This window comes from Charadrius vociferus, unplaced genomic scaffold (assembly GCF_000708025.1).
Source record: "Charadrius vociferus isolate BGI_N301 unplaced genomic scaffold, ASM70802v2 scaffold478, whole genome shotgun sequence".
Taxonomy (NCBI): Eukaryota; Metazoa; Chordata; class Aves; order Charadriiformes; family Charadriidae; genus Charadrius; species Charadrius vociferus.
In genome coordinates this window covers 1,946,146-1,955,581 of record NW_009650063.1, presented here as the reverse complement: position 1 = coordinate 1,955,581, position 9,436 = coordinate 1,946,146, and positions in this window count along the sequence as shown.

The window sequence follows — 9,436 nt, the reverse complement described above, 5'->3', positions numbered from 1 at the left end:
TAATTGAGATATGTGTGCAGTTTCTTTCTTGAGAGAAATTGGAAGCCTCATCTATAGATACCTTTATTTTTCTGTAGCTGCGCAACATCGGTCAGGCTAGTGGTCTCAAAAAAAACCCCAAAGAACAGCCTATTTCCTCTCAGTTGTGAGATTCAATAGAACTGGACTAAACTGTTTTTTTTTTCTCATTATTTTACACTGCTTTTGTGGCAGTGATGTCAGCCAATACAGCTTCCAGAAGTCACAGGGCTGCTGTAGAGCATCACTCCAATCTAAATCTTTCTCTGCGTTCCATGGGTTTTTTTGAGTTGCGTTTTCATGTTCAATCTGTGGCTGACTGTTGTCCGACGCACTCCTGAAAATCGGATATAGGATCAATTTGCAAGTTGCTGTTTGACTCCTTGATTGAAGTTTGTGTCCTTAAGTAAAACCCTACTTTGCCGCTTGACTTAATTACATTACAATTAATATACTTCCTTTCAATGTTGCAATATTTACTATGGTAATACTAGCAAACAATGTTTAATACTTTATTTTATATGTCGTTGCTTCTGTACTGTAGCGTAGCTGTAGTAGTAATAGTAGACCTCATGTAAGAAGAGAGTTAGTGTTTAGGTTGGGACATGAACAAAGAGGCAATTTCTTTTCCCATAACACTGGAATTACAAGCAAATTTGCCTTCAAAGGATTCTTTGTGCATGAAGAAAATCTGTCACTATGACAGAGTTCACAGGAGGAAGAAACAATTGGTTTAATTTTCACAACGGTTGAGCGGCTTCCTCTTTTGTCTGAGCACAATTCATCAGAAATAAAATATATTGCACTTCTGATATGGTTTACCACAGCCAGTTGAGGAATTTGCTTTTGGTTTCTTAGGGATTAGGAGGGCATTTCTACTTCTTAGCTTTCAGCAAACAGTTGTCTTTAATCTGAGACTGCAGCCTAGGTAAGGGTTCACAGTGATTATTCATCACTAAAACATTTTTAATGCCTGTAACTCCTATAAACTCATGTTTTGAACTCTCTTTCTACATCTTTGTAATACGCTAATTTGTATAAACACTCCATAACTTCAGCAGAAAAATAAAACGGCAACAAAAAATGTTCAGGGCAAAGGATTATAAACTGCTAGTTGAAGCTTCTGTTTTTCAAAATAGTAATGCTTTTGAGATTTGATTAGCAATGACATATTATATGACAAAAGAAGAAGAAGGATTTAGAAATGGAAACTAAAAATAGTTGTGTGGTAATTTAATAACCTGGCAGATTTTATTCCATCTGTTAGGAAGAATTTGAAAGCCATTTCCTGCTGCCACTCACACCGCAGAAGCTTCAGAGTTCAGAGATGGAATCAAATACCTGATGTGAAAATCTGCTATTATGATTCATATCCAAAGATTCATATCAATATCCTTGCCTGGAATATTGTGCAGGGTTATTTAAAACAGAAAAAGTGAATGCAAAAGTTTAGGATGATTATTTTTCTCATTGTCAATGCCGCACCTTGGAGCGGAAAAGGGACCAAAAATATTAATCCCTTTCAATTTATGAAAATGGTTGAAACTATTCTGTGTGACTGGACATCTCAAGAAACCAGATTTCTCAGATGGGTGGTCCAGCATTCAAATTTCATGAACTTACTCTCAGGGTGGCAGCACAGTGTTATATTGATCTGCTCTTTATTGCCATCCAGAATTGATAAGCTAATTGGGGGAAGAAAGCATCGAGCCAAATTATGTGGACAGAAGGTATGAAGGAGAAGGTGTGTAGTGTAAACCTGTAGCTGATGAACTGGCCTTCCAGACCACCATAAGTAAGTCCTGGCGTCCACTGTGTGCTGGCCAGGAGTTAGCTGCAGCGACCCACATGTATCTGTATACAGCTGGTTCGGCAGCTAGAACTGGTTATTTCTATTTCTCCTTCACGGGTGTTCAATAGATGAAAGAAAGCATAAATTAAGTTTTGTCTTTAATAACAGAAAACCTGTAACACTCCCGGTAACGTTAATCTAATTGACAGCATGAGATGGTAGAGCTTCTCTGCATTGGGGGGGTAAGAACATAAGTTAGAATTGGGCATGGGCGGGCGGTACAAGCCACTGTAAGCACTATAAACTGTTTTTACACAGAAAAGCATCTTTTACATTTGGTCATTCAGGAAGGGAATCTAGAGAGAGCACTGCAACTTCACTGGCAACTTGACTTTTTTTTTTCCCCTTAGCTAGCTGGAAGAAACACAGATAAGTGTGTTTATGTCTGAAAATGTAAAAACAATCTGCCTTCCTGTTAGATAAAATTTTCATGAAAAATTAAAACTCTTATGTAATGCACTTTCCACCCATTCACACATTTGCATGCTTTTTGCAAGTTTTAAAATGCTCTGGCCCAAGATTATGTTTTATTTCACCTGAAATCACTTGATAGAAAAGAAAACTGAATAGTTCCTTTTAATCACAGTACAAAGCGGTACGACAATTGTAGCTGTGGCTTTTTCTATATTCGCCTTTTTAAAAGTTTCATGCTTATTTTGCAGGAACCTTTCCAGGTATATGATGGAACATGGTTGCTTAGTAAATTCTGAGCCCTATGTGAGAGGCCAGTTAGCGTCATATCAAGCGGTGGTTCTACAGGATGGGCATATGCTTAGATATTTTCAGGACTGGTCTAGAAAACAGTGATATAAGGGGATAAAATCCTTGTGCTGCATTATTGATCCACCAAGCTCTCTGCTCTCTCAGGATAAACTTGTTTCCTATCCAGTCTGTACAAAACAGATGTGATATTTAGAAATACAGATCAATTGAAATAGCACCAGTGCTAATGATTTTCACAAGCGCAAGAAAATCTCTCGTTGTAAAGTTTCACGCTAACATCTTTTATCAGGCTTAAGATTAGCCTGCTGGAGTAATTAAAAGTTAATTATACTACATTACCGTGCTACAGCTAAACTCACAGTGGTTAATATGTTTTCATATTGAAGTCAATTTTTTTGTCTCAGTGAATAGACCCTGGATTTAATAAGAGCAGCTCAAGCAAACAGATTTGTTAATGTGCAAAATATGATTTGTCTGTGTTACCTGGGCTTCTGGAGAAGGATGTGTAACCAGCTGTAAGCTAAAAGGACTGGAAGAAATGACCCGCGTGCCCTTCAGACTTTAGGAAGAATATGAACTGCAGTCTCAAAAAGTGTATTCTTAAAACTAGCATGAAGTTGCAGTTTTCCATATGGAACAGCAAAGGTCATAATTCCGTACAGTTTATTATATAGATCAGGCACATAGGAAGTTTTAATTAATTGGTGCTGATTTGCAAGAGGAAGGCTTGAGTTTAACCTTACCTTTTTACAATGTTTATTCGAAGCATTTGTCTTCTCACCCCTCGACCCAGCATTAACATTTGGACAGGTATAGCATGTGATACAGTATTTACCTTTGTCACATTATTTTGATATAAACAAATGGACCCCAAATGTGACTCTTGCATATGTGTCTACATTATAGCAATGATTGCTAGAAAGAAAGAACAAGAAATTCAGAATTTGAACGCCTATTGATACCTGGAATCCATTAAAAAGTAATCTTGATGAAAAATCAATAATGTAATATACCTAATGATGCAAAAGATACGACAATTAGCAAATGATCTCAGGCGTTGCATTAGTATTCTGTATCTAATCTTTCTAGTTCCTTTCAACTGTGTATTAGATCATTGATTGGATCAAACCAGATTTTAGCCTTTTCATTTATAAAGCAAGGGGTTTTTAGCTCTGTAACTGCGTGCCGTACACCCCAAGGTGGCTTAGACAGCCAATAGGAGTCATGGGGGTGATTAAACCTTGTCACGGGGGGTTCGATGTGGTGCTTTCTTCCTGGATGACAGGCTGTGACAGTCCAACAGCACCCAAGCAGAACAAACGACAGTGGCAGTTTGCTGCGAGCGGTGCTACTGTCACAGCTCCCGCTAGAAAGCTAAACGCGAGGTATTCAGCTCGGGGAAGTTTCAAATAGACCATGCAAATTCGGGCTTCAAAAATTTCCCTGCAAATAAGTAGTGACATGCATTAACTGCAGAGCGATTGTGTTGTTAGGTGAGTGATTGTCCACTGTCTGACGCCGGCCGTGATCGTAGCTTACGAGTGACACCGTTGATCCATTTACATTTGTGCTTAGCTGTTCCCGTTGTGGGAAATCTGCCTTCATTTGAGAGAGCGGGCGTACTAATGTTGTTAGAATGAAGGTTATCATTGCTCTTTAATGACTGCGTGTGTTCGTCTCTCTGAATAACTACATACAGGATGCTACAATAACCGTGTACCTGACTGAGCCCGTGTATTCACATGTATTCAGATATATCGTACAAGCTTTCATTCCTGAGTGAAAGGGACTGACTCTATGAAGACTACAGTGAATTTTGAATTTTTAACAGATTCCTTAAAAGGGGAGAGCTAGCCAAGAAAATGCACCCCCAAATGCACTATTTTAAGTAGAGCATTCCAGGATTTTGTAACACAACAAGGGAGACAGATTCTACAGAAAAAGGAAACTAAGCATCTTAGTACTCTGCATAAGGGAGTGGCATACTATGAATATTTTGTATTTTAAGCTGAATTTAGGCAGTGTTTTAAACCCAGAAGAGTAGTACTATGACCTTACATATATATGTATTTAAATCTATAAAGACAGGTAAAATGGGTTGGGAAAAAGTTCAGGAGAGCCTCTACAAAGTCAATAGTGAGTTGATATAGATAAGAAAATTTTCATTACTTCAATGTACATGAAGAATTATGCTTAGATTTCCTACTGCTCACATAAACTAAGTAATTCTGAATAAATTCTGACTTGAAATTTTCAAGTTGCTGTTTGTTGCTGTTAGCAATAAGAGTAGATCAAATTGTCGCACTTGGCTATGGATGGTTAAGGAATTGAAGGTTACAGCAGTGCAGTTGAGCTTGCACTGAAAATGTCCCTTCTAGAAGGCCTAAACCCCTCCCTCCTTTTGTCCTTCTTTATTTAAAATTAATCCCAAATTTTACCATTTCTGTTCAGAGGATAGTTTAATCTTGGAAGAAGTATTTTTTCTAATTTTAGTAGTCTTTCCTAGAAAGCTGTTTAGCAATTAGTTTTTAAACATTTATTTTTCAACACACTTTATTGTTTTTTTTTATTTCTGGTGGGTATAGATACTAAATGTGTAAAGCTTTATATGTGTTTTCCCATTTTCCCATATATTCACATCGTGACTGCCCAAACAGGGGCCTCTTTTTCAATTTTAAAATCAATTAAGAAAAATCCTGGCTTATTAAGGGGAGACTCACCAAAGCTTATCTTAGATCTGGTCATGTGCATCCGTTCTTCAGTGTGCTTCCCTTGCACCGCGGGGCACGTTGCCTTCTGGCAACTCCTGAGCTCTGCTTCTCCATTATACCCAAAGCGGTAACAGCTGCGATAACATTGACTGGTTGAAATACTGATATCACACTCCACTCTTTCAATACAGGGCATCTTTTTCACTCTGTTCTCTCTCTGGCAAATTACAGAAGATTTTTCACACAAGATATCCGTGCTGAAACATGAGTTCAGTTTCTCGGACGTACCTGTCCTTTCCTCAGCCCTTTAATGCCCTTGTTCCTGATAGGAATTGAGACATGCTGGGAGGGAAGGATTTGTAGGCAAAAATGCCTGAGAAACTATATAGGGAGCATTGTTTCCATCTGGTGAACATGGTGTGGTTCGCCAGAGAAAAACTCAGATCCATCTGTCTTTTCTGGGTACGTCAGAAGAGGTTGCTCTCTAATAAATATTATCGGTGTTCTGGCATGGTTATGAGATGAAGCAGGACATTACCCAAGCAGGGGGAAATGAGAAGTCTCCTTTTGGGAAGACCTTTTCAGCTTCCACTGTCTTTTCTTCTCACTTCTCTTCCCAGATTTTTGCAGACCTTCCCAAGGGTGAGCCAGGGGATGTCATAATCGGGTTAATACATGTCACTGAGGTAGGACTTCAGCCTCGTAAATCAGAACAAGGGCTTACAAGACAGAAGGAAGACAACAGTTGCCTCAAAAATTGCACTCAAATTAGAAAAAATGTTAATACCAACCTCGACAAGATTAATCTGCTTTATAACTTCTGTCCATGAAATTATTACCGAAAATGTAAGATTAGGCATTCGAGAGCCATTCTGCAAAAACAGACGTAAGCCTCTTCTACCTCAAATACCAATCCAGAGTATTTTCACGGAGCAGTGTAATTTCTTAGAGGAGCTGCAGTTTTTAAGCAAAAAGGCTAGAGGAGGTGATTTCAATATCAATATTAAATGTTTTTTAATTAGTAAAATTAAGTTAATAAAATTGACAGCAATTGAGTACAGAGTAATCATGTTTAGAAAGCTACTCAGGAGTTTGTTTAAAATAAGTCATTAAAGTCATGATTTAGATGTTCTGTCTTCCTTACCCACCACACAAGCAGTTAATACAAAACATTCCATTTTACTGTTATGAAAGAAAAAATATATTTTTCTAAAAGAGCTGTAAATTAGGTTGCGCTGGAAGCATCCATTTTCTTGCCTCCATCACTGCCAACTCCCACTGTTTTCTTTGATATATGATTTGCAGACTACTATTATTATTTATGTGTTTTACAATTACTACGAATGACACCTCCCCTTCCTCAGCCCTAAGCCACAAATCTGAAATGAATAAATGCTGTTTATTGTGACAGTCTGCCTTTTGTCTGCAGAACAATGACAAACTACGCCACTGACAGCCAGTTGCTGTTTTTAACTACGGCTCTCGAGCTCAGTCTTTGAGTGTTCTTCAGAACACGACAGCAGACAGTCTGGAATAAAATAAGTGGAAATGTATTGCATTTGTTTAGCATGCCGTGACACCATTGTCCAATACATTGAGTAAACAAGAAGAATAAATTACATAAGCACGATAGGGTTTAGTTCTCTACATTTCATTGAGATTTGTACAACTGTGGTCATATCAAAATTGTTACATTAATACTTTTTAGTATTAATCATTTTGATATCCGTATAGAGAATTGCCTTCTGACTGGAGTGAAGTGAGGGAGAAATAAAGGGAGTGCTTTTAATTCTTTGCAAAATCTAAGAAGGTTTCTGTTCACTCCGAGCTCTTCAACAGGGCAAAGGCAGCATGGAATGTCTTCATCAGTATGAATTTTGTGAATGTCTTCTGACCTGCAGCTAGTCAGTTTTTGAGAAATGTTAGAATAACCTGTTTAATAACTCATTATACCTAGCAGAGTAGAGTTAATAAGTAAATCAGTTCTTATATTTTGACTAGACCCTGGCTTCTGTCTCAATGCAGGCTTGTAAATATGCCCACGTATTTATTTAATGTCATTGTTTTTAAATCAGAGTTTACACGCAAATGTGGCGTTTCTTCTTGAAAGCAGATGTTAGCCTTTTGTTCATGCCTTTTCCTCCCCTTGCGCACACCTGGTGCATGTGCGGACATGTGCGCACACACATGCAAGCATACAAGGATGCCAGTTCATAATCCTTTTTTAGGTATTTATGTATGTTTGTGTACCTAAAAGAGTACTGCTCTGGGTTTTAGCTTAACTAGGCATAACAACATCGCAAAGGATTTTCTGGCATTTGTATCATTGCCATAGAATATTGTGCTACTTTTAGTAATGGAAGAGCAATGCCTAGTGTTTAACTAAAATCTTAATTCTGTGCATACTGCTACACGTGCCCAGTATCTGACCAAAAAATTCTTTTCCTGAATTACATGTAGTATGCTGATCAATTTAGGTCTTTTAATATTCCTCTTTGTATTTGTGGTGGTTAAAATTTCTTTTTCCTTTTTCTTCTCTCAAATCAAAGATAAAGGAGAGAATATGAGCAAATTCCAAGTCTGCATTGGCACTGCTAGCTTGTAGAAATATATTTCTAATTAAAAAGACATAATCTTGCTTGGACATAGTCTTTCTTGGAACTTCCCATAATTTCATACATTAAAATCTGCAGTTAACTTTTTAATGCATATCTCAGATTAATAACTTGCTTTCTCCTCTTCAACTATCTGTATCTGCTTTCTTATTGTCTTTTTCTTCCTTTGATTTTTCCCTTTGAAGTCCCCTGTACCTGTTCTTTTTCTGAGACTACCTATCTTCCTCCTTGCAGAACCATTCTCAATATAGTTTTCTCTCTGTTAAACAGTGGGATTTATTATTTTCATTTTTAAATACAAATAAAAGCCATGAATTAGGGAGCAGGGTAGTTTCAGAGTGCACAGATTCTTGTCCTTTCAAAAGTGTCATTCCTCCAGGACTGCAGTTTTTATACTGATACAGATAGAAAACCCTTGAGGAAAATCCATCAATATAGCCTCTTGTATATATTTGTATACTAATAGGTATATTAATAGATATTAATGTATTTTAATAGATAGTATAAATTGATACTCAGTTCATCTCCGGTTCCAGCCAACAGAAATAATATTCTTGTACTTTTGAAAGAACTGTTTTTTAAATACTTTTTTCATAGTAAAGTACATTAAAATATAGTGTGGCAATATAAGCCTGAAAATACACATCTAACTGGCAGGAAGAGGGCCTCGTATGCGTTTTTGTGGGCAAGCACTCAGAGTTGCAATTAGGTTTCCTTCTCAAAAGCTCAGTCCGCACTATACTCAAAAGAAAACCCCTTCTAATTCTGGTCTTTCTAGGTTAGCAGTTTTTTTTTTGGAGCTGGACAGCATGAAATTGAGTGAATCACACAGCATAACAACACAGAAAATCACGAACAGGCATATACATTCCGTAAGGAAAGCCATTTTGACATTCTCAGCTGGGTATTCTAACCCAACAGAGAACACGACATCCTCTTGCCTTGCCTCCTGGCTGCCAAACACATTTGAACAAACAGCGTTATGCGCATTCGTATAGCTTAAGTATCCTTCCTAAAGACATAAAGTGTGGTTTAGCTATTTCAGATAATATCTAGGTTATGGCCATTATCTAGCTATAATAAGCTACTCGCCATCAGTAGAGCTATCCCAACATTAATGAGTTCTTTTTGAATCTGGAGATTAGCTAAGCTTTCATGTCAGGTATTCACAGCTGTATATTGATTTATTTATTTTTCACTTTCACTATGAATTTTACTAAGGTGATTTAAGAAAGTCTCCTCATTAGTCATTTCCTGTGTATTACAGTTGAAACAGTTATAGTTAAAAACAACAGAAAAAAAGTTTACACAAGGACAATGGATTATCTCTCCAAACCTTAATACAAAGCATGTAGGAACCACTGCTTGTGGTATTTAAGCTGAAAATCTAAAAAGCACTTGTTCAAAGTTAAATTGGTGTTTACTGACATTTGAATGTATACAGAGAGATTGATAAATGCTAATAAAAATGTCAGTAAAGCATATGCAACAGGTACTTTACTGATTTAACATAGAGA